Consider the following 26,871-nt stretch of genomic DNA (forward strand, 5'->3'; position numbering starts at 1 on the left):
TGACGTTTAAAAGAATAGTCGTAAATTAATACTGCAAGACTTGTTCAGTTTGGGGAACATGCATTCTTGTCTTGAGGGCTGTTGGGAGTTTTCTTTCAAGCTGTTCCAATTCGCTTCTGTGACTTGTCTTCAACCAAACAACATAAAATGAGCTGCATTCGATATTTCCAGGTGCTGGATGCTTCCTTCTACTTGTGCTGGCAGAAAAGAGCAAGAATGAAAAGGATTGGTGTTAGGAGCATGGAAAAGGGGGAACAGTAAACTCCATGGCCTGTTTGCGCCCACCCCCCGCTTTCCTGAGCCTGAAAAGCCTCTCCAAAGGCAAACCCAGGGTGAAGACTTTGGTGTGTTTGCAGATGTAGAAAGGAGACAAAGCTGGAGAACAGCTGCTGTCTGTGGCTGGCTTCCCTAGTGGATTTCTGACAGGAAATCTGTGTGGGAGTTAATGCAACTCGTAGAGCAGAATTTCCTCTACACTTTCTGTCCTGTTGCAGGGGGATGGGGAATGGAAACAGTGTGGAGAAAATCCAGTGGAGAAGGTAGGGTCAAGAGATCAAAGTGGCTCTACCTACTGACACCAAGGTTTTTGGACTTACAGCCATATGTTCTCTAACCACTGTGAGTATGTGTACACAATGATCAAAGGGAGCCTAGGCTACAACACAACCAGCTAGCATGATTGTAAACATATTAAATTGTGTCTACACTGGAGTTGGGGCGAGGGGGAGTTCCACTTGTGTTAAGCTAACTTTGCTGAAAAAAGTACTTTTTGGTTGTTGTGTAGAGAGGGCCAGCATGACAGTATCACCAAGCTACAACCAATACAGTTGTGTCCACATAGTATGGTTTTTCTACAACCGTCTGTCAGCTGTGTTTGTTTCTTCTCCTCTACCATCCTGCCTCATTGTGTTTGGGTCATTGCATTTGAGAAAACGTGGGCAGCTATCCCATACCACCTCACCAGAGAAGAGAGTGCCCAAGAACATGCATGCAAAGCTGTACCTGCAGCTTATGATGCAATGGACTCTGAGATGTCCTAACACACAGAGATCGGATAGGAGGAAGGACCGGCTGAACTGATTACAACAAAGGCATAGTTAGTTGGTCATAGATTCATAGATCATAATAGAGAAGGGACCACTGTGATCATCTTTTCTGACCTTCTGTGTAACTCAGGCCATGGGGTAATTTCTATACAAAAAATAGGGTTTCAGCCTGGTTACAGCTGCCTGCAAAGGTGACATATAGTTAGCTGCCACACTTACTAACAAAGTATTTACACACAACATGGCTGACACAAACTAAATTAAGGGTATGTTTACACTGCCCACGTTACAGTGTGGCCGCAGCAGTGCTGCGACATGGGCAGTGTAAACACGTTTTTTCGCTCAGGGAGAGGTCTCCTGGCGATAAAAAAAAAACACCCCAAACGAGCGGTGGTAGCTTTATTGCCGGGAGATCCATCAGCTTCAGCCAGGTCTGTAATTTTCTATAAGTCAAAGAATTGGTTGATGGCAGCAATTAACACCTGCCAGCATAACAACATCTCCCATCTCAGCTCTGCCCTTCCTACCAGTGGAGCTTAAAATGTTGAAACTCAAAATGACTTAGCTTCCAGAGAGAAAGAAAGGAAATAAAAAGGGCTTTTGAAAAATGGGTAGGCTAATGCCTGGTATATATTTAAAACTCAGGTTATGACTACACTACAAATTACTTCGGTATAACGTATGTCGCTTAGGGGTGTGAATACTATAAGTTATATCAATCTAAGCGCCGGTGTGGACAGCACTATGTTGGTGGGAGAGCTTCTCCTGATGACATAGCTACCGCCTCTCGCGGAGACAGGCATTAGTAAGCCACCAGGAGAGCTCTTTCCCATCGGCTTAGAGCATTTTCATCAGAAGCGCTCCAATGGTGCAGCTGCACCGCTTCAGCTGCTGTAGTGTAGACGAAGCCTTAGACCGACATAGCTACAGCACTCAGGAGTGGGAAAAACCCGCACTCCTGAGCAACATAGTTTAACCTCTAGTTTAGACACAGCGAGGTTGACAGAAGAATGTTCCCATTGACCTAGCTACTGTCACTCAGGGAGTGATATACCTACAGCAACAGAAAAACCCCTTCCGTCAATACAGGCTGTGACAAGTAGGGGTTAGCTATGGCACTGTAGCTATGCCGCTGTAGTCCCCGTATTATAGGTATTGCCTAAGACAGGAGCAGTCACAATGGAAAGGAGGGACACAGCGCCCTTAGCATGTGGTGGAGGGGCAGTTGGGGAGGGGGACCCAGGGACTTCATGATACCAGTTAGCAGAGGGCACAGAGAGCACATAAGATTTTACAGGGATCCCCTGGGATGGATGTGTGCATAATAATTCATTACAGGGTGGCATGTGAGGTCTCTACTGAGAGCCAGTAGCCCACTGGTCATCATATTCATTGTGACTTGTATGTACAGATCATAATATACATTTAAGGAGTTGAGTGTCTATACTGAAAATTATGCTCATAAGGCAGGTGACCAGGAGGTGACATATCTCAGACAGGTTCTTTTCACCCTGTGGGGGTCACAGACACTTATCTCCCTGTCTGGTCATTGTATATTGTGTGCCTCACAATGTATGCCTATTTGCACACTCAGACAGATGCTGATTAACAGATAGTGAAATCAGCAGGCAGGACAGAAAAGGTGGGGGAGTAGCACTGTATGTAAGGGAGCAGTATGAATGCTCAGAGCTCCGGTACAAAACTGCAGAAAAACCTTAGTGTCTATGGATTAACTTTAGAAGTGTGAGCAACAAGAGTGATGTCGTGGTGGGAGTCTGCTATAGACCACCGGACCAGGGGGATGAGGTGGATGAGGCTGTCTTCCGGCAACTCGCAGAAGCTACTAGATCGCATGCTCTGGTTCTCATGGGTGACTTTAATTTTCCTGATATCTGCTGGGAGAGCAATACAGCGGTGCATAGACAATCCAGGAAGTTTTTGGAAAGCATAGGGGACAATTTCCTGGTGCAAGTGCTAGAGGAGCCAACTAGGGGGGGAGCTTTTCTTGACCTGCTGCTCACAAACCAGGAAGAATTAGTGGGGGAAGCAAAAGTGGATGGGAATCTGGGGGGCAGTGACCATGAGTTGGTTGAGTTCAGGATCCTGACGCAGGGAAGAAAGGTAAGCAGCAGGATACGGACCCTGGTCTTCAGGAAAGCAGATTTCGACTCCCTCAGGGAACGGATGGGCAGGATCCCCTGGGGGACTAACATGAAGGGGAAAGGAGTCCAGGAGAGCTGGCTGTATTTCAGGGAATCCCTGTTGAGGTTACAGGGACAAACCATCCCGATGAGTCGAAAGAATAGTAAATATGGCAGGTGACCAGCTTGGCTTAACGGTGAAATCCTAGCGGATCTTAAACATAAAAAAGAAGCTTACAAGAAGTGGAAGGTTGGACATATGACCAGGGATGAGTATAAAAATATTGCTCGGGCATGTAGGAATGAAATCAGGAGGGCCAAATCGCACCTGGAGCTGCAGCTAGCAAGAGATGTCAAGAGTAACAAGAAGGGTTTCTTCAGGTATGTTGGCAACAAGAAGAAAGCCAAGGAAAGTGTGGGCCCCTTACTGAATGAGGGAGGCAACCTAGTGACAGAGGATGTGGAAAAAGCTAATGTACTCAATGCTTTTTTTGCCTCTGTCTTCACGAACAAGGTCAGCTCCCAGACTGCTGCGCTGGGCATCACAGCATGGGGAGTAGATGGCCAGCCCTCAGTGGAGAAAGAGGTGGTTAGGGACTATTAGAAAAGCTGGATGTGCACAAGTCCATGGGGCCGGACAAGTTGCATCCGAGAGTGCTAAAGGAATTGGCGGCTGTGACTGCAGAGCCATTGGCCATTATCTTTGAAAACTCGTGGAGAATGGGGGAAGTGCCGGATGACTGGAAAAAGGATAATGTGGAGCCAATCTTTAAAAAAGGGAAGAAGGAGGATCCTGGGAACTACAGGCCAGTCAGCCTCACCTCAGTCCCCGGAAAAATCATGGAGCAGGTCCTCAAAGAATCAATCCTGAAGCACTTACATGAGAGGAAAATGATCAGGAACAGTCAGCATGGATTCACCAAGGGAAGGTCATGCCTGACTAATCTAATCGCCTTCTATGATGAGATTACTGGTTCTGTGGATGAAGGGAAAGCAGTGGATGTATTGTTTCTTGACTTTAGCAAAGCTTTTGACACAGTCTCCCACAGTATTCTTGTCAGCAAGTTAAAGAAATATGGGCTGGATGAATGCACTATAAGATGGGTAGAAAGTTGGCTAGATTGTCGGGCTCAACGGGTAGTGATCAATGGCTCCATGTCTAGTTGGCAGCCGGTGTCAAGTGGAGTGCCCCAGGGGTCGGTCCTGGGGCCGGTTTTGTTCAATATCTTCATAAATGATCTGGAGGATGGTGTGGATTGCACCCTCAGCAAATTTGCGGATGATACTAAACTAGGAGGAGTGGTAGATACGCTGGAGGGCAGGGATAGGATACAGAGGGACCTAGACAAATTGGAGGATTGGGCCAAAAGAAATCTGATGAGGTTCAATAAGGATAAGTGCAGGATCCTGCACTTAGGACGGAAGAACCCAATGCACCGCTACAGACTAGGGACCGAATGGCTAGGCAGCAGTTCTGCGGAAAAGGACCTAGGGGTGACAGTGGACGAGAAGCTGGATATGAGTCAGCAGTGTGCCCTTGTTGCCAAGAAGGCCAATGGCATTTTGGGATGTATAAGTAGGGGCATAGAGAGCAGATTGAGGGACGTGATCGTTCCCCTCTATTCGACATTTGTGAGGCCTCATCTGGAGTACTGTGTCCAGTTTTGGGCCCCACACTACAAGAAGGATGTGGATAAATTGGAGAGAGTCCAGCGAAGGGCAACAAAAATGATTAGGGGTCTGGAACACATGACTTATGAGGAGAGGCTGAGGGAACTGGGATTGTTTAGTCTGCAGAAGAGAAGAATGAGGGGGCATTTGATAGCTACTTTCAACTACCTAAGAGGTGGTTCCAGAGAGGATGGTTCTAGCCTATTCTCAGTGGTAGAAGAGGACAAGACAAGGAGTAATGGTCTTAAGTTGCAGTGGGGGAGGTTTAGGTTGGATATTAGGAAAAACTTTTTCACCAAGAGGGTGGTGAAACACTGGAATGCGTTACCTAGGGAGATGGTGGAATCTCCTTCCTTAGAAGTTTTTAAGGTCAGGCTTGACAAAGCCCTGGCTGGGATGATTTAATTGGGGATTGGTCCTGCTTTGAGCAGGGGGTTGGACTAGATAACCTCCTGAGGTCCCTTCCAACCCTGATATTCTATGATTCTGTGATTCTAAATCTACAAGAAAGGAGTATACAGGAAAAAACAATCAGCGGGGGGGCATCCTGCTTATGAATACGGACAATGGATTGTTCTGAGATATCTGGGAGTGTAGACTGGGATCTTTCATCAAGGAGACAAGTTGACTGCATGATGCATATGGAAGATCACAGCCAAGCGTGGCTGTAAAACACGGGAAGAACTTTGGGTGAACACTGCTCTCTACGGCTATGTCTACACTGCACTTTCATCGGTAAAACTTTTGTTGGTTGGAGTATGAAAAAACACACCCCTGCCAGGCAAAAGTTTTACTGACGGAAAGCACCGGTGTGGACAGCACTTTGTTGGTGGGAGACGGTCTCCTGCCCACAAAAGCTATCACCCCTCATTGGGGGTGGTTTTATTTTGTCGGCAGGAGAGTTCTCTCCTGCTGACAAAGAGTGGCTACACTGCATACCTTAGAGTGGCAAGGCTGTAGTGGCACAGCTGTGCCACTGTAAGGTGCGCAGTGTAGACATAGCAAAAGACAAGAAAGTATCTAAGTAAGTCTAGGTTCTAGAATGTGTGCTATGATTTTATTTTATATGTAACCATTTGTTTCCAATACTTTGACTTGCTATCACTTGAATATCTATTCTTTGTTAAATAAATTTATATTTGATTTCTCTATAAAAATGTCTAATTGCTGTGGGTTAAGCGGAGCAGTGATCTGAGGTGGAACTGGACAGCTGGGGCATACTTTTTCTTTGGAAGCAACGGATCTGTGAATACTGTGAGTGTCCAGGGGACCGGGGCTGGACACTCTCTGGAGACCCTCAGAGCAAAGGGGTTGGAGTGTGCCAATCACTAACCTGCAGAGTTACAGCGGGGCCTGGTTTGGAGGTCAGAGAGAATGGAAAGATGCAGGGAACCCATGTGTGGGAAACATGCTTGGACTACGGAAGCAATAAAGTGTGTGACCCTCTATTTCTAGAATACGTGGGCCAAATTCCATTTTTGATGTGACTCCATTGGCGTTAGACCAGGGATTAATTTGACTCACTGTTATTGACCATATTACTGAGTTTATAAAAACTTGTTATAAAAGCCACCAAAATAAAACTTTAGTCATTGGTTTATTTTCCTGTGAATGATAGTAACAGTTCAGCCTGCAAAAGCTGATGTGATTGTCAACTATTTTTTTCAGCTGTCAGAGTTCAAATGCCCTTTGCATTTATGTTCTGTATAACATTGCTTTAACAGCTTTAATTCTCTAACATACTTTGTTTATTATTTAGGGTATGTATTTAATCTTCCTCTATCTTGATTTTTTAAGAATGATATTATATTAATGAGACAGTCTCCAAGATTGTTGGCACAAACTTTCTTTTATCTTTTCATATCTGATGTGTATTTGCAAAACCTATATAGTTATATTTCGCAAAAGAAAAGAACTATTAAAAACGTAAGTATTCTATGAAATGTTCACACTTCAGTGGCTGTAACTCTGTTCTCTCTTGCCTTTTGCTGTTTTTCACTTGTACCTTTGAGGGACTGTCTATATTAATTACACCAATTCACATTTTCCCTAATGAAAACAGGTCAATTCAGGTTTTCAGTATAGAGACCTGGCCCTGCCCAGAGGGTGGACTGAACCCATATGCAGCGAAATGGTTGATCATTATGGAGGCCACAGCAATTTCTGTAAAATTAGAACTCTCTTTAAAAATAAGAAATGTTTAGGTTTCATGTTTGCAAAGAAAGGCTTTAGAATATGGAACAAGTTTAAACTTATACTGTGCTCTCTGACTGAGCCTTTAATTAGTCAGACAACTGCATTAAGCTTGATTTGCCACAATGATTGCACAAGGCGCAAGGCAGTAGATAATCAGGCTCAGAGGCGCTCAGAGGCTCTCAGAGGTGAATTGCCTTACTGTTTACTCTGAAACCTAATGGTGGCAACTGGCAATCAAACTTTATTAACTTTTTACTGCTGATCATTTTAGCACAAATATCCAGCAACCCTGGACATTTGAATAGAGTTCAAATAGAGTACCATCACTTAATTTGTTCCTGTTCGAGCTCTGTTGACAGCACCATATACATTTACAACATTATGGGCCTGATTCTCAAGGGTGATAAGCAAGCAACTGCAAATCTCATTTTAGTCAGGCCCTGAGAAAACAGATATCACATCAAGCATGGCAGTGCTCAAAAAGCACCTGATTCTGCAGTCCTCATGAAGACAAACCGCTCTGTGTAATCCAGGGAGGTATTTATTTCTATGCATATCGCTGGGGTATATGAGCATCTTACACATTTTAAAAAATATATACAGAAGGGTCTCTGTGTATCTCTCGCTCCTTTCTCCTATGGGAAAGGATTTTATTGGCTTCAGTGAGAAATTGCATTAACGCGCACATAGATTTCTTGCATGCAAATCCAGAGGCTGAGAAAGAGACAGTGTGATGAATATGCTAAGCATAGAAAAAGTGGTTTATCCTTTGGAGTTACGTTAGAGTGTGTTTAAAAAAGAGGAAAAAAAGATCAAATACAAGTATTATACGGTTACAACATTTAAGCAACAAGAGATAGGAGAACAAAAATGGGAGGCAGCAGGGTTTTTAAATGCCACTGAAAATAACCCATTGTAGCTTGGTCTGTATTTTACAAGCGGTCACATAGTCCCTGGTTCGGAGGACGAGAGGTTTGATGGGAGGGTCGGGGTGAATTCAAAATAAAAATGTCGGAAAGGTCAGGAAATTGTCATCCTGGTGAGATCCAGTCAGCTGGAATATTGTCTCAAAGGAACTGATGAAAAACCAGCTAAGCCACTTGAACCAGGCTGAACAAAACGCTAGGGCATATGCTATAGCCAGGCTCTCAACATGGGGGTCACAAACAGCTGTCAAGAAGTGGCAGCAATTCCCATATTACTAACTTGGAAGTGTGTCTGAGCTTAATTCTGGCTAGATAGAAGGGAGAAGCTGTGCTTGGAAAAGGTTAAAAACGATTGTACTACAGTGACCAATCCTGCACTGGCTGGAGATGGACTAGAAGGCCTCTGCCAACTATAACTTCTATTCTATCCAGCCACACGGGACAAACCCATTTCTGCTAAAATGATCTGCAGTGAAAGAGATATCAACATGGATATTTAAATTATCCTTTCTTCAGGATTAACTCACCACTGAGATAAATTGTGAAGTTCACCTCTCCGAGCACTATTATTTCCAGGCTGATTGTCTATTTACAGAATAAGTACAGTAAAGACCTGATCCAGTGCCCATTGAAGTCAATGGAGATACTGCCATGGTCATTGGATCAAGCCCTTTAGGTTACATCTACACTGCAGCTGGGAGTGTGCCTCCCAGCCCAGGCAGACGGACTTGCACTAGCTTCGCTTGAGCTAGTGTTCCAACAATAGCAGTGTGGACATTGCAGCATGGGCGGCGGTTCAGGCTAGCTGACCAACTCCAAGCACATCTAACCCACTGAGTCCACACCTGGGCAGCTAGCCCAAGCTGCCTTCCATATCGCAATGACCATGCTGCTAGTCATAGCGCATTACCTCGAGCTAACCTAGTGCGAGTCTCGCTACCCAGGCTGGGAGGTGTGCTCCCAGCTGCAATATAGACATGCCCTGAAGGGCCTGAAGACTCGTTTTAACTGCAATAGACTTTGATTCGGGCCCTAATTGCACAGCACTGGTTCTTGTCTGGAAGGGTCTATTTGCAACTGGAGACCTTGTCTTCAGTAGGACCTAGGACATTTGTAACTACGTTTCCCACCATTGCTACTCCTAATAGGAGCATTCATAGAGACAGGGCCCACTGGCACTTGCATTTTAGGTAAACCCGCTTTGAGCAGGGCTAGATCACACAGTGCTTTAAAGCGCTTGTTGCTTCCTGGAGCACTGTCTACAACAGCGCACCCACTGTTGCTTCTTCCATTGGAGCTGATCCATTAATAGCAACAGTGGAAAATTTTAACCCAAATTCCCTAAATGTCACTGTAGCCACAAAACTTGTTTTCTAATCAATGCTTAAATTTTTACAGAAACTGAGGAGGCCACTAAGGAAGTGCAGGGACAGTGATTTGGACCATGCCAACTCACTGCAACCCCAGTCTGTATTGTTTTTCTTCCAGTTCCTTCCCTTCCTCCTCTAACACTTGCTTTTTTTCTTCTCCTAGCTTTTCAGTGATGCCACTGGAAAATGGAAATGAAGCTATTTTTAAAAGATCACACCAAGGAATGCAGCTTCTTTTTTAAGCATTCTTTGACATCAGTTGACTAACAGCTGGAGAGTAGCTCTTCAGGGCACAGATTGTGTTCTCTGTCAAGGGACACTCGTCTGCTTTCTCACATGAGTCCTGTCTATTTTGTAACTTTTTTTAAATTGTATTGTTAATTAAAAACACAATGAACTCAAATTAAACTAATAAAAAGAACTGTCCATCTCTCCCCTCACTGTATGGTTTTCAAAAAGAGATGAATTACGGACAGGCTATTTAATTAAAAAAAGACATTTCCTTTCTCTTTTCAGTTTAATCCCTAAACATTATTTACAGATATTTTTTTCTTTAGATTGTTTGTCTATGGATTGAATAATGAAATCAAGCAGTTCTTATTTAGGGCCCGATCTAAAGCACATTGAAATCAATGGGCTGTGGACTAGGCCCTTACAATAGGATTTTTGCCTGAGTAAGGGCTAAAAGATTTTGCCCATATTGTATTGAAGGAGATACAATATTTATGAATGAATATATTTTGTCCATGAACATACATACTTTTCTTGGCTCTCCCCTAACCCTTGTGCAATTGGGAGCTGAGATGTGGATATTCAGTGTGCTTACTAGCTCATCTTTAATGAAGAGGTGTTTCCTCTCGCTCAGCTGTCATTCGTGGCCACATCACAGATTCTTTCAGACAGAAAAATAATTGGCCATTTTCTTTGAGCTTAGAAGCAGGAAAGCCATAGGGAATTGTGCAGTGTGTACAAATCTGGGACGATTATTATAGTGGCACCCACGAGCATCTCCTCAGACGTAGGGATTCAACTTTCCATTAGCCTCCTGTATCTCCCAGGCCTTGTCACTCAGCTGTAAGCACTTGCATGATGTTTGGCATACATTTTCATGAAATTTAACATACAAGGTCCAAATCCTCAAAGGAAAAACATATCCCTTTCTGAGCTGTTAAACGATGGGACAGACATGCCAGTCTCTCCCACCCCTCAATCTTCTTTAACTGAATTATTTCGGGATATCTGTCCAGACTTTGAATTGGCTTCTTTTGCTGTTTCCTTTAAAGAAGGATTTTTAGACCTACTGGGCTGTTTTACTTAGGAGTGCCTGCACATTGTGCAACAGCCACCTTCATCAAATATCGCACAGGGCTATTCACGATGCAAAAATATTCAGCATGTGTAAAATGCACCCCTTGCTAGCTCCTAAACACCCAAGCACATGTGATGTAGCTATGTTGGCAGTCTCCATAGTATAGATATACCCAAGGATGGTAGCTCAAGCCAGCCTCTCAGGTACATACCCAGGGAGTCTGGGAGGGTTTGTGCTCAGACAGCTAACCCCAGCCGGCATCCTTGCTTCCCCCAGCTACACTGCTATTTTTAGTGCACTAGTTCCAGCAGAGCTAGCACCTATCTGTCCTCCCAGGCTGGGAAGCATGCTCCCAGCTGAAGTGTAGACATTCCAGCGTGACTGTGCAGCTGTATGACCGGTGCCCAAGTTGGAGATGTATTCTGTTCTGCTCCTCGGCCCCCTTCCCCTTTATCCTATCCTCAACTTTATGTGGTCTGGACTTAATATTTTGGAAGCCATACCCTTTACCGGTCCCTTTAGGGGAGCAGTCAATTAAAACTCCATCATATGAATTTAGTTAAATATTCTGGGCCGTTTTGATGGGTTTTACAAAGGGACAGTATGAGATGGATATTTTTAATAACCAAAAAAGTCTAGGTTAAGTTGACACATAAAGGAAAAACCTTGTCTTTTTTCGCTTCTTTAGAATGTAAAACAAAGTCTTGAAAGGTTGTTGCTGTCTCTCCCTCACTGTCTTTGTTTTTATATTAGATTAGAAATATCAGATCTTTCTCTACTCTGCTGTTGCTGGAGGACAGCTGGAAAACTAGTGAGATTATAATGTCTTAAGAGACTGAAACCTGAATAGGCGAGATGGGAAGGAACATTTAATCAGACTATTTACAACCATTTTTTGGTGGGTTTTGTTTTGTATCCTCTATATAATTCAGACTCCTTCAGGGGGACAGAGTTCCCACTCCAGTTATCTAGCCCTTTGAAGTTATCCAGTAACATAAAGGAAGACAAAACTTAATATTTCCAAGTTAGAAAACAAGCAGAAATAAACTTACTGTGTGGGGAGCAGAAGGACCCTTTCAGACATTCTTTCCATGTCATGGAGGAGTGAAAAATGGCACCAGCATAACAATTGTTCCTTTGTAGGTCACATTTAAAGCCACCACTTTCTTCATAATGTAGCTCACTTCATTGTACTAGGATATTGTACCCTATATACTGCATCTACATGGGGAAAAATCAGATGTGTATTTCTTCATTGGCGGTCGCAATAACAGAAACCATAGTATTGACAGGGCTCAGGTGTTTTATCACTGTGTTGCCTAATGTCTGAGGGCTTGTCTACTCTACCAGCTAGATCGATGGGCAACGATAGATCCAGCGGGGGTCAATTTATTGTGTCTAGTATAGAGGCGATAAATTGACTGCCAATTGCTCTAGCGTCGACTCCAGTACTCCACCTCAACGAGAAGCGCAAGGGGAATTGACGGGAGAGCATCTCCCATTGACACACTACAGCGAAGACACCAAGGTAAGTAGATCTAAGTACGTCGACTTCAGTTACGTTATTCACATAGCTGAAATTGTGTAACCTAGATAGATCTCCCCCACCCTTGTAGTTTAGACCAGCCCTGAGTCCTCTTGGCAGTAGAATTTCCTCCAGATGACTGCCGTGTCTGATTTTTGCCAGTATAAACACACCCGCCTTGTCTACACTAGGATGATTAGGACCCCTAATTCTCTACTAATGCATCCCCTCTGGTGGTAGCACAGTAGAGTAGACAAGGCTCTTGACAAATATTTTAAAACCTGAGAGCCAAAGTTGGATTCTTAAATCTTTGTCTGGGCACTTATGTAGAGCTGACTTGATTCTGAGCGCCCACAAATGCCAGTAAAGTAAATCGGAGCTGCAGGTTCTGTGCACATTTGGAAATCAGGCCTCTTATACTTAGGTGCCTACATCTGAATTTTGAAGCTTAACTTTATGTAACCAGGTGTTTTAAAAAATGGGCCCTTGTGTTTTTTCCCATACTAGCCTCTTTTGCCTGGATCTTGCAAATACTCACATGAGTAACTTTGGAGCTATTTATATACATAAAACTACTCTGGCGTGCAAGTGTCTAAGGAATTGGGTACTTAAAATGCATTTTTTAAATTAACAAATGAATGGCACCAGGAAAGTGCACTACCATGATCATATACAATACAGTAACTTCAAAGTCTCATGTTTAATCATCCCAACTGTCTGCAAGCAGTCATTTCAAATTGTATGACCATTTCAAGGTGCTTTTTTATAACAGTCTCCTCTGTGATCTTGCTAAAAGTTTTTATTTGTTTACTTTTTACATGGTTGAACTGTATAAATGTATAAAACAGGAGTGAAGTATACAGAATCATTAATATAATCCTTACGTAATACAGCAATTGAATATAGTTATCTATTAATGGAGATTCTCTATGTCCTAGTAAGGAGGAGAGGATGGACGATGATAAAATGTGAGTAGACTCTGATGAGAAACAGTCAAATAAAAAAGAGTCCCGTTCAATATTATATAATGGCAGAGAGCTAAAAAGTGGCAATTTTTTAAGTGCTTATATCCAAATGCTAAATCTAAATAATAAGATGGGTGAACTAGAGTGCCTCGTATTAAATGAGAATATTGATACAACAGGCATCACAGAAACTTGGTGGAATGAGGATAGTCAATGGGACACAGTAATACCAGGATACAAGGTATATCGGAAGGACCAAACAGGTCGTGCTGGGGGGGAGTGGCACTATATGTGAAAGAAAGCACAGATTCAAATGAAGTAAAATCTTAAATGAACCAAAGTGTACCATAGAATCTCTATGGATAGTAATCCCATGTTCGAACAATAAGAATATAGCAATAGGGATATATTTCTGACCACCTGACCAGGATGGTGATAGTGACTGTGAAATGTTCAGGGAGATGAGAGAGGCTATAAAAATAAAAAAATAATAATGAGGGATTTCAACTATCCCCAGATTGACTGGGTACATGTCACCTCAGGACAGGATGCAGAGATAAAGTTTCTTGACGCCTTAAATGACTGCTTCGTGGAGAAGCTAGTCCTGGCACCCACAAGAGGAGAGCCGATTCTTGATTTAGTCCTAAGTGGAGCACAGAATCTGGTCCAAGAGGTGAATATAGCTGGGCCGCTTGGTAATTGTGACCATAATATAATTAAATTTAACATCCCTGTGATGAGGAAAACACCACAGCAGCCCAACACAGTAGCATTTAATTTCAGAAAGGGGGACAACACAAAAAAGAAGAAGCTAGTGAAACACAAATTAAAAGGTACAGTGCCAAAAGTGAAAACCCTGCAAGCTGCATGGAAACTTTTTAAAGATACCATAATAGAGGCTCAACTTAAATGTATACCCCAAATTAAAAAAACATAGTAAGAGAACCAAAAAAGTGGCGCCATGGATAAACAACAAAGTAAAAGATGCAGTGAAAGGAAAAAGGCATCCTTTACAAAGTGGAAGTTAAATCCTACTGAGGAAAATAGAAAGGAGCATAAACTCTGGCAAGTGAAGTGTAAAAACATAATTAGGAAGGCCAAAAAATAATTTGAAGAACAACTAGCCAAAGACTCAAAAAGTAATAGCAAACATTTTTTTCAGTACATCAGAAGCAGGAAGCCTGGTAAACAACCAGTGGGGCCACTGGCCGATCAAGATGCTGAAGGAGTCCTCAAGGACGATAAGGCCATTGCGGTGAAACAAAATGAATTCTTTGCATCGGTCTTCACAGCTGAGGATGTGAGGGAAATTCCCAAACCTGAGCCATTCTTTTTACGTGACAAATCCAAGGAACTGTCCCAGATTGAGGTGTCAGTAGAGGTTTTGGAACAAATTGATAAAATAAAGAGTAATAAGTCACCAGGACCAGATGGTATTCATCCAAGAGTTCTGAAGGAACTCAAATGGGAAATTGCAGAACTATTATCTTTGGTTTGTAACCTATAATTTAAATCAGCTTCTGTACCAAATGACTGTAGGATAGCTAATATGATGCCAACTTTTAAAAAGGGCTCCAGAGGTGATCCTGGCAATTACACGCCAGTAAGCCTAACTTTAGTACAGAGCAATCTGGTTGAAACTATAGTAAAGAACAGAATTGTCAGACACATAGATGAACATAATTTGCTGGGTAAGAATCAACATGGTTTTTGTAAAGAGAAATCATGCCTCACAATCTACTAGAATTCTTTGAGGGGGTCAACAAGCATGTGGACAAGGGGGATCCAGTGGAAAGAGTGTACTTAAGATTTTCAGAAAGCCTTTGACAAGATCACTCACCAAAGGCTCTTAAGCAAAGTAAGCTGTCATGGAATAAGCAGAATGATCCTCTCATAGTTGAAACACAGGAAACAATGGGTAGGAATAAGTGGTCAGTTTTCAGAATGGGGAGAGGTAAATAGTGGTATCCCCCCAGGGTCTGTATTGGAACCAGTTCTATTCAACATATTCATAAATGATCTGGAAAAAGGGCTAAACAGTGAGGTGGCAAAAGGTACAGTTGATATAAAACTACTCAGAATAGTTAAGTCCAAAGCAAAGAGCTACACAGGGGTCTCACAAAACTGGGTGACTGGGCAACAAAATGGCAGATGAAATTCTATGTTGATAAGTGCAAAGTAATGCACATTGGAAAACATAATCGCAACTATATATGTAAAATGATGGCATCTAATTTAGCTGTTTCCACTCAAGAAAGAGATCTTGGCTCAGTATCTGAAAACATCCACTCAGTGTGCAGCAGCAGTCAAAAAAGTGAACAGAATTTTGGGCATCATTAAGAAAGGGACAGATAATAAGCAGAAACTATCATATTGCCACTATATAAATCCATGGTACAACCACATCTTCAATACTGTGTGTAGATGTGGTCGTCCAATCTCACAAAAGATATATTGGAATTGGAAAAGGTCCAGAAAAGGGCAACAAAATGCTTAGGGTATGGAAAGGTTTCCATATGAGGATGGATTAATAAGACTGGGACTTTTCAGCTTGGAAAAGAGACGACTAAGGGGGGTCATGATAGAGGTCTATGAAATCATGGCTGGTGTGAAGAAAGTAAATAAGAAAGTGTTATTTACTCCTTCTCATAACACAAGAACTGGGGGCCTCTTCAAATGAAATGAATAGACAGCAGGTTTAAAATAAACAAAAGGAAGTATTTCTTCACACAATGCACCTTTGTCAACCTGTGGAACTCTTTGCCAGAGGATGTTGTGAAGGCCAAGACTATAACAAAAAGAAGAAGCTAGTGAAACACAATTTAAAAGGACAAAAATTCAAAAAAGAACCAGATAAATTCATGGAGAATAGGTCCATCAGTGGACCAGGGTGGGAAGGGATGATGTCCCTAGTCTCTGTTTGCCAGAAGCTCGGAATGAACGTCAGGGGATAGATCACTTGATTATTATGTTATGTTCGTTCCCCCAGGGGCACTGGCATTGGCCACTGTTAGAAGACAGGATACTGGGCTAGATGGACTTTTGGTCTGACCCAGTATGGCCATTCTTATGTACAAATTCTGATGGAGGCTAATCATTGAGGGCCTGATCCAAAGTCCACTGAAGTTTATGGAAAGTTTTTCTGAACACACTAGCATTGACTTTTCATCAGGTCAACAGGAATCTTTCCAGGAATGGTTTTATGCTTTTAGCTAGTATCAATAAACATTGTAAATAGATTTTAAAGGTTCATTTGTTTGGCTTTGTAATTTTCTTCCGCATGATCTCTTTCAGTAGCTAATAAGCATTTTTGTGAATTTGCATAATATCTCATTTAAAAGACAGAGAACAAATGTGCTGATCAGCTGCTATGAACTACAAATTCCTGATCTGTGCCCATTTAGTCTGCACACTGGAAATAGTCTGCGTGCATCTACTGGATTGTAAACAATGGGGAAACCTACAGAAGAAGAACCACCTGGCTCCCCAATGTGTCATACAGATCAGAAAGTTCCATCCTTCAATGTGAAACCCACTCAGATCTTTGAAATTTAGCAAAGAGCTCCCTATTATCAGCTGATTTACAAGAAATGCACTTGCCTGAGGCTAACAGGAACGCCTCACTCAGCTCCCCCTCCTCCTTAACACTGATCACAATACAGCACCCGAGTAAAGTGATGGTCCCTAATTCATGTCATCCCTGAGAAATAAATATGTGTCTGTGAGTAAATCTTGCAGATCATGAACTAGCTTCCGATATTTAACTATTTAAATTGTTTTCGGTGTTATACAGCTCAATCCTTACAAGCATATTGTTTCTCACGGTTACACACTGCCCGGGAATAAGACGCTTTAAAGAGGCTCCCTGCGTGATGCGAAACGGGCAGCAGATTATTGTCAGTCTTCCAGAGGGGATGTTATATAGTCTTCCAGAGGGAATATATAACATTATGCACGCACAGGGAGACAAAGTGTATGTCTGAGTACGTCTTGAACGATATATAAAATGTTCTTCCCTCAATTCTCTCTCTATGCCCGCTACAAACATGCCTGGAGAGAGCGCTCTCTAAAGGTGCGAGCACTAGGCACCCTGTAATAAGACGCTCTGTAGAGAAACGTGTCCAGTCAAGAGCTCCATAATAATATATATGCTGTGAGCCGCACGCCCAGTGGACTACAGCTGCGGACACCTAGGCCGGTAGGTGCGCAGGGCTGTGGGGCGGAAGGGGACGCACACGCCCCGTGTCTATGGCCAGTGTGGGGGGAGGTGGCGGCTGTGGGCGCAGCCCTGCGCTCCGCGCTCTCTTGTGAGACACCTACTCGAGTCCGTGGGCAGCAGGACAGGATCGGGCCCTTACCGCGGAGACTTGGACACGTGCGTGGCTCAAACGAAGGCAGCCCAGGGGCTTGTCAACGCCTCGGCCGCTTGGGCTGGGGGGCGGCCGCGGCGCACGCCGCGAGCGAGGCTCCAGCAGGGCCGGGGCTTGACGCTCCCGGGGGCGCGCTGGGTGTCTGCGCTCAGCCGGGGGAGAAGGGAGGAGGCCCCGGGCCGCGCTGGACAGGCGGAGCCCGGGGCGCTCCCGAGCCGTGGGCTGCGCGGGGAGAGTGAGGCAGCCGGGGCGATGGCACGGTCCTGAGCCGCTCCCCACAGGCCGCGCTGGGTGGCTCCAGCCCCAGGCCAGCTGCGGGCCCCTGGGCCGGACGCCCCTGCCCAGCCCATTGGAGCCGCTGGGCCTGTGCGGGGGCGGGCTCCTTCCCCTCCCTCCCACCTCCTGGCCGGCTCCCCAGCTCACCTTGTGGGCCTGCCCCAGGTCCCCACCCCTTGCCTTCACAAATCCGCACACACACCCCTGGAACCCCCACCTGGGGTATTCTGTCTGCTACCCAAGATCCATAAACCTGGAAATCCTGGGCGCCCCATCATCTCAGGCATTGGCATCCTGACAGCAGGATTGTCTGGCTATGTAGACTCCCTCCTCAGGCCACTCCCAGCTATCTTCGAGACACCACTGACTTCCTGAGGAAACTACAATGCATCCGTGATCTTCCTGAAAACACCTTCCTGGCCACTATGGATGTAGAAGCCCTCTACACCAACATTCCACACAAAGATGGACTACAAGCCGTCAGGAACAGTATCCCCGATAATGTCACGGCAAACCTGGTGGCTGAACTTTGTGACTTTGTCCTCACCCATCACTATTTCACATTTGGGGACAATGTATACCTTCAAATCAGTGGCACTGCTATGGGTACCCGCATGGCCCCACAGTATGACAACATTTTTATGGCTGACTTAGAACAACGCTTCCTCAGCTCTTGTCCTCTAATGCCCCTACTCTACTTGCGCTACATTGATGACATCTTCATCATCTGGACCCATGGAAAAGAAGCCCTTGAGGAATTCCACCTTGATTTCAAAAATTTCCATCCCACCATCAACCTCAGCCTGGACCAGTCCACACAAGAGATCCACTTCCTGGACACTACGGTGCTAATAAGCAATGGTCACATAAACACCACCCTATACCGGAAACCTACTGACCGCTATTTCTATCTACATGCCTCCAGCTTTCACCCAGACCACACCACACGATCCATTGTCTACAGCCAAGCTCTACGGTACAACCACATTTGCTCCAACCCCTCAGACGGAGACAAACACCTACAAGATCTCTATCAAGCATTCTTACAACTCCAATACCCACCTGCTGAAGTGAAGAAACAGATTGACAGAGCCAGAAGAGTACCCAGAAGTCACCTACTACAGGACAGGCCCAGCAAAGAAAATAACAGAACGCCACTAGCCATCACCTTCAGCCCCCAACTAAAACCTCTCCAACGCATCATCAAGGATCTACAACCTATCCTGAAGGATGACCCATCACTCTCACAGATCTTGGGAGACAGGCCAGTCCTTGCTTACAGACAGCCCCCCAACCTGAAGCAAATACTCACCAGCACCCACACACCACACAACAGAACCACTAACCCAGGAACCTATCCTTGCAACAAAGCCCGTTGCCAACTGTGCCCACATATCTATTCAGGGGACACCATCATAGGGCCTAATCACATCAGCCACAGTATCAGAGGCTCGTTCACCTGCACGTCTACCAATGTGATATATGCCATCATGTGCCAGCAATGCCCCTCTGCCATGTACATTGGTCAAAGTGGACAGTCTCTACATAAAAGAATAAATGGACACAAATCAGATGTCAAGAATTATAACATTCAAAAACCAGTTGGAGAACACTTCAGTCTCTCTGGTCACTTGATTACAGACCTAAAAGTGGCAATACTTCAACAAAAAAACTTTAAAAAAAGACTCCAAGGAGAAACTGCTGAATTGGAATAAATTGGCAAACTTGATACAATTAACTTAGGCTTGAATAGAGACTGGGAGTGGATGGGTCATTACACAAAGTAAAACTATTTACCCATGTTTATCCCCCCCCCCCCCCCCCCCCACTGTTCCTCAGACGTTCTTGTCAACTGCTGGAAATGGCCCACCTTGATTATCACTACAAAATGTGTCCCCCCCCCCCGCCCCCCCGCCCGCGCTCTTCGGCTGGTAATAGCTCACCTTGAGTGATCACTTTCTTTACAGTGTGTATGGTAACACCCATTGTTTCATGTTATCTTTGTATATTAATCTCCCCAATGTATTTTCCACTGAATGAAGTGAGCTGTAGCTCACGAATGCTTATGCTCAAATAAATTTGTTAGTCTCTAAGGTGCCACAAATACTCCTTTTCTTATTGCTGCTAAGGGATTCCACAGGCCACCAGCCTCTCCAGCTAGCTAGGTGCTTTGAGGGTATCAGACCATAAGAACGGCCAGCCTGGGTCAGACCAAAGGTCCATCCAGCCTAGTATCCTGTCTACTGACAGTGGTCATTGCCAGGTGCCCCAGAGGGAATGAACAGAACAGGTAATCATCAAGTGATCCATCCCCTGTCGCCCATTCCCAGCTTCTGGCAAAGAGAGACTAGGGACATCATTCCTGTGCATCCTGGCTAATAGCCACTGATGGCTCTATCCTCCAGGAATTTATCTGGTTCTTTTTTGAACCCTGTTATAGTCTTGGCCTTCACAACATCCTCTGGCAAAGAGTTCCACAGGTTGACTGTGCGTTGTGTGTAAAAAATACCTCCCTTTGTTTTAAACCTGCTGCCTATTCATTTCATTTGGTGACCCCTAGTTCTTGTGTTATGAGAAAGAGTAAATAACACTTTCTTATTTTCTTTCTCCACACCCGTCATGATTTTATAGACCTTTGTCATATGCTCCCTTAGTCATCTCTTTTCCAAGCTGAAAAGTCCCAGTTTTATTAATTCTTATTAATCTATCATCGTATGGAAACCATTCCATACCCTAAGAATTTTGTTGCCTTTTTCTGAACCTTTTCCAGTTCCAATATATCTTTTCTGAGATGGGACGACCACATCTGCACACTATTCAAGATGTGGATGTACAATGGATTTATATAGCGGCATATCATATTTTCTGTCTTATTATCTATCCCTTTCTTAATGATTCCCAACATTCTGTTCACTTTTTTGACTGCCGCTGCACATTGAGTGGATGTTTTCAGAAAACTATCGACAATGACTCCAAGATCTCTTTCTTGAGTGATAACAACTATTTTAGACCCCATCATTTTATATGTATAATTGGGATTATCTTTTCCAATGTGCATTACTTTGCATTTATCAACATTGAATTTCATTTGCCATTTTGTTGCCCAGTCACCCAGTTTTGAGAGATCCTTTTGTAGCTCTTTGCAGTCTGCCTGAGGCTTAACTATCTTGAGTAGTTCTGTATCATCTCCAATTTTGCCACCTCACTGTTTGCCCCCTTTTTGAGAGCATTTATGAATATGTTGAATAGAACTGGTCCCAGTAGAGACCCCTGTGGGAAACCACTATTTACCTCTCTTCATTCTGAAAACTAACCATTTGTTCCTAACCTTTGTTTCCTATATTTTAAGCAGTTACTGATCCCTGAGCAGACCTTCCCTCTTATCCTATGACAGCTTACTTTGCTTAAGAGCCTTTGGTGAGGGACTTTGTCAAAGACTTTCTGAAAATCTAAGTACAGTCTATCCACTGGATCCCCCTTGGTCACATGCTTGTTGACCCCCTCAAAGAGTTCTAGTAAATTGATGAGGCATGATTTCCCTTTACAAAAACCATGTTGACTCTTCCCCAACAAATAGCGTTCAACTATGTGTCTGACAATTCTGTTCTTTACTATAGTTTCAACCAGTTCACCAGGTACTGAAGTCAGTGAATTGATCCCCACTTACAGCTGTAAGCATCATTTTGATTGTCCCCCCAATAATCTGTAATCAGCTGAGGTGCCTGCGGAGCCTAAGACAGAACAAACCATTAAAGATGAAATCCTGACCCCACTGAAGTCAGTGGTAAACTCCCATTGATTTTAATGAAGCTGGGATTTCACCCTAAGCAGGGTCGTCCCTACCCATACGCAAAGTACGCAGCTGCGTAGGTCACCAGGAAATTTGGGGCACCACATTTACTGGTGCCCTGCATAGCTGCGTGCTGCTCCAGCCCCTGCCCCACCTCTTCCCAATAGCCCCTGCCCCTGCTCTGCCCCAGCTCTGCCCCCATTCCATCCCTTCCCCAAAGCCCCTGCCCTGCTCTGCCCTGCCCCTTCCCACCCCTGCTCCCCTGAGGACTCCAGCAAGACAAGGCCTGCAGTCACCGGCGGCGGGAAGTGCAGCGACCCGGCCCCAGCCGTGCCGCTGGTGAGTGCTGGGGGGGTGGTTCCCCCCTGCTACCCAAGCCAGCCCCCGCCCCGAGGAGGCCTGCCCCCCCCGCACATGGGGGGGCTGCGTCGGGGCCCAGAATAGCTAGGGATGGCCCTGACCGTAAGTGTTTTCTCTGTGCATTTTCCACCAGCCTTTTTCTTCCTTCACACTGCCCACCTTCATGATCATCTAATGTAGACCTGCCACTGGTCTTACAATCAGGGGGGCTTCCACCTTTCTCCACGCAGGTCTAGACCAAATGGTGAAAATGCTGGCACCTTGTCTACCTTAGCCCATTGCTACCGCTGGGGGCAGTAATGTAGGAAGTGCAAAAGGAAGGGCTGATGTGAACAAGGACCAAGATGCAGTGAGGCTGACCCATCTCTATTATTTGCAAGTGCTCCTGTAGTATGTACCTAGCTTTGGTTCTAATTTCTCCATATTTTTGTAGTTGACTTACTCTTTATTGCTGCAGTTAAGTAATATCTGGGTACTCACTAAACTTTCTTGTGTGATGGTTGTCATCAGTGGTACTGGGTGAACAGTTACAGCTTCTGATATTACCATATCCCACTGTTAATTATTTTTTTCAACCCACAGAGTTAATTGTTTTCCCACTGTAAGCCTCAGCTTGAGTCCACCTGGAGCAAAAATATCAAAAATGCAATATTTCTCTACTAACATGTTGTCAGCAGGAAATATCTGATAGCTCTGACATGAACTCCAGTTATGCAAGCAGCTCAGCATGGGTTTTATCAGGGCCATCACGATGAAAGTTTACTTTTTAAAGTGCTAGGGGAAAAAACAAAACATTTACAGAAGTTAAACTGACAACTGCAGTAAGCAGATGGAATAAAGTCAATGATAGAAAGACAGAACAGCAGAGCTATTTCTGTTATCACAATCCAAGCATATTACAGTGAGCTTGTCAAAATTGTCTTGAAATCAAACAGAGTACTTCAAAGTGTATTCTTCTAATGGCACTGTATTCGCAACAGGGATTTGTTTTAGCTATCAGTGATTTTGATAGAACAATATTTCCTTTTATAGTGAGACTGAGAATTTCAAAAAATCTATGTAGTAGGTAAGTTTGCCTTAAAAAAGGTTCTCCGAGTTGTCTAGGCTCTCTTAATTACAGGTTATTGGAGGAAAAAAGCAAGTATTTGACGGAGTACTATTTTGGGAGCTCACAATAGGTGTATAATATAAAATATGAGATGTTATATTATTTGTGGTTGAGGTTTGTTCTGTGGTTATTCAATCCTTACTCTAGTCTTTCTGCACCCTTCCTTTCAACTTATAATATTCCTTTTGGAGAAAAGAGAGCCACCAAACTGCTAATTCAACTTAGTTCTGTTGTTATCCCTGTCCCAATCCTCTCTGAACCTCCCCTGTTGCTTGTTGAAACTATACTGGCGTCCAACTTGCAAAACCTTATGTCTTCTGCCAGTGCAATGCTTCTTGTCTGTTTTTATAGCCCAAGGTGTGCTAATTAAATTTGCCTTGCCTGTACAGATGGAACCAAACTACAGCTTTATCTACATTAACCAAAGTATCCGTTGCTGACAATACAGTAGATTCAGCTGGACCTAGTTTTCTCTCTAGCTAACCCCCACTTATGCCGAGCCTGGTTTAGCCTTCTCCATTGCTTACACCCCGAACTTCCCAGAGTGGGATGTGGGATCAGACTCTGATTAGCAAAGATCATCAAAGAAATCCATAGTTTCTAGTTGCTGTCTTCCATATAACCTTGTAGGTGCGGGGAGAAGGAAAAGTGAATGGTTGCAATTATTTTAAAGTTGTTGAGAAGATTATTTTATTTTCAGACACTGAGCACTACTCTACAATAGATTCCAGCTCTTGATTCCTTAATTTTTGCCTGTTTGTTCTTTTCATTTGAGTTATTCCTGGTAGTGACTGATTTTTCCCATCTGTTGCTGAATTTTCAGGTAAGCGTCTTTCTTTTTAGTGTATGGTTTAGTTTAATGTTTATGCCCTGCCTTCCCCCATTTAAAATGTTCATGTTCTAACCTCTGATTTAAAGGACTAAATGGCCTATTCATCCCATTCACATTTTCCATAGCTCTGGGTCCAATTTTATCTTTCAGTAATTATTATAAAAAGGTAAATCTGATGATAGCCTAGTGAATGTTAAAGACAAAAGAACTTCAGTTTGTAGGAGTATTGTTTGCTTCTCTTTAAAAATAAGTATACCCTAGTTCTGATGAAGTCCAGCTTCACCTTTTAGCCCTAAAGGAATGCAGATTTTAAACGGCTACATATGGCAACTTTTAAAAAATATACATTTCAAATGCTCATTGAATATATCATTGTTTAATCTGACAGATTGGCCGTCTTGATTACCATATAACACCACTTTGTACTTCTTTCTCTCGGGGGATCTCAAAGCACTTTACCAACACCCAGGGGAAGTAGGTGAATAGTATCATCCCCATTTGACAGATGAGAAAATGAAAGCAGAGAGAGGTATGCAGCCAACTTTCAAAAGTAGCCATTCAATTTCAGTGCCCAACCTGGAACAGCTGGGCCTGATTTTCAGAGGTATTGAGAGCCTACAGCTTCCTCAACTGCCGCACAGGCAAGCTATAGGTGCTCATTAATTTTGAAAATGAGGACCAAGCTGTCTGAAGCAGGGCATATGTAAATGGAAGCATCCAAAATCAGTAGCCACTTTTGAAAATCTTGGGCTTAATCACTTAGAAAATGTCACACAGAAAGTTTAAATATAGGAAAAAAATAGGACCTAGAACTCCTGACCTGAAGTCCCCATGCATGAACCACAAGAGCATCCCTACCTCCTTTGTTTGACCAGGTTATTTTTATTTGTATGTAGTAAAAAGGACAAACTAGGTGAATAGAGCACCTATGACTTCCCATTTCAAATATGTAGTATATACAAAAGCCTCCCAGCCTTTGAGATGGCATCTGTGCCAACCAGGCAGCAGGAGTTTAAAAGGGAGAGGCCAAGATACATTTAAACAAAAATAAATCCAAAGATAATTAGTCAAAGCGACAGATAATTTGCATGTATGTGGCTATTCATATTTATCTAGGGTCCAAGAGAAGCCATGATTACCTGTAAATCTTGAGATGTTTCAGCAGGTCTTCAGAAAATGAACGAAGTGTCTGACCAAAATAGAAAGTGATTGGATAACATTCTGTTAGTATGGATGAAAGTAAAAGTTTTCTTAAACTATTGATCTGGATCCATTGGGACGTGCCTGAGAGAATCATGGAAGCTAGATATGGAAAAGACCTACTGGATCATAAGGTCTTTTCTTTAGGAGACCCGGTTCAGCAAAGCACTTAAGTATGTGCTAAAGGGCTTTGCTGAACTGGGAGCCGTATTTTGATATACAGATCTCATATGAAAGAGGTAACAGTTATTCCACTTAATCTTATCCAGAAGCAACAAGTGTAATGTACATTAATGATACCTTACTATATATAAAACCGCATAAACAGGGTCTCCTTGAATAAATATTGCTTTTGATTCAGTGAGATTCATATATTTGAATTAAGTCGAACAATTCATCATACTATGAAACCCTCTGAAACCTCAGATTTCCTCCCCCCTCCCAACATTTATTTTATGGTTTGGGGATCGTTTTAGTAGTTGTACTTATTTGACACTCTTCTTTTTCTTTCTGGAAAGTCTGCACATACCGTTATTTTATCTGAAGAGTTCAGTGATCCAGTTACAATCCCATATGCGTTATCCAATACGCGACTAAAACATGGCTCAGGCTTGCAGTGTAGCTAGGACTGAACTGCTACAGTCCTAAATCCATCATTCAAGAACATGGTTCATTCCACTACCCAATAGAAGGCTTAACTTTGCTTTTACTATCTCTGAGAATTACTGTCTTGTAACTGGATTCCCCTGTAATATAGATTTTTTTTACAGTCTAGTTCGAATTAGAAAGTCTAGAAACAAATTGTTTTGTGTTAGTAAAGAGTTACAGAATAGATAACTCTTAATGTAGAGTGGGGAAAATTATTTTTCAACCATAGGGACTGTCTGTCGATTTCCCGTGCAAAGAACAAACAAGTGTAAAAATATGTGTGTGTGCTCAAACCATCATACGGCCAGATTTCATCCGTGTGTTTTGGGGGGAGGGAAATAAAATGTTAGTACATCCTTTATGCAGAGTCAAATCCTGCAGCTCTTACTCTGTCCAAAATCACATAGATTGCAATGGAAATTTTGCTTGAGTAAGCACAGAATTTGACCCATGATGAATAAGCAAGTTCCTAGCTCTCTGCTTCTTATTTCCCCAAAAGCCATATACTGTCCATAGGTGTATATACAACCTCCTCGGACTGCTGTGGGACTTCCATGTCAGGATCGAGGCCAGCATATGTTTCTCTAAAGGTGATCTGACATCTTAAAAGAATACTGAAAATGTAAAGAATCTGATTAAAATCTTAAATCATTAGCAGAATCCATGTGTAATCTTCATTACAAATATATCTGAAAATAAACCGAAAAGCTTCACCTGTCACGGGTTTGTGTCTTCTCTACAGAAAAATCCCTAAGGGGATATGGAGTTGGAGTTGTTCCTGATTAGCTGATCCTGATAACTCCACGTGTGGTGTGGACAGGCTATATTCTGGAATAACAGTGCCTTGTTCTTGCTTTTAGTTTAACTCGCTTGGAAAGTTAATCAGCTACAATTATTCGGGAACAACTCCATGTGTAGACAAGCCCTTTCAGGATCCTATTGAAACTAATTGGAGGCTCCGGATGAAATCAGTGGGAACTGCAACTAGTTCGTAAAGCAGTACAAGGAGCTAAGCCTGTCCAGGTGGGATGTTCTCCGATTCTGTAGGCGAACTAAGGTCTGGTAGATAGGTACGGGAGGACCCACTCTGCGACGCTTTGGATGACAATGTGTACTTGTTATATAGTCTTTTAATGAT

General features: G+C 43.4%; 1 long non-coding RNA gene across 1 annotated transcript; it reads right to left on the reverse strand.

Moving 5' to 3' along the window:
• LOC122464329 lies at window positions 1-26,793 on the reverse strand. Its single transcript, XR_006288271.1, has 3 exons — window positions 26,448-26,793; window positions 25,025-25,074; window positions 1-197 (listed from the first exon to the last, which is right to left on the reverse strand). It is a non-coding gene; the product is annotated as an uncharacterized LOC122464329 (long non-coding RNA).
• Window positions 26,794-26,871: the final 78 nt, after the last annotated feature.

This window comes from Chelonia mydas, chromosome 2 (assembly GCF_015237465.2).
Source record: "Chelonia mydas isolate rCheMyd1 chromosome 2, rCheMyd1.pri.v2, whole genome shotgun sequence".
Classification (NCBI taxonomy): Eukaryota; Metazoa; Chordata; order Testudines; family Cheloniidae; genus Chelonia; species Chelonia mydas.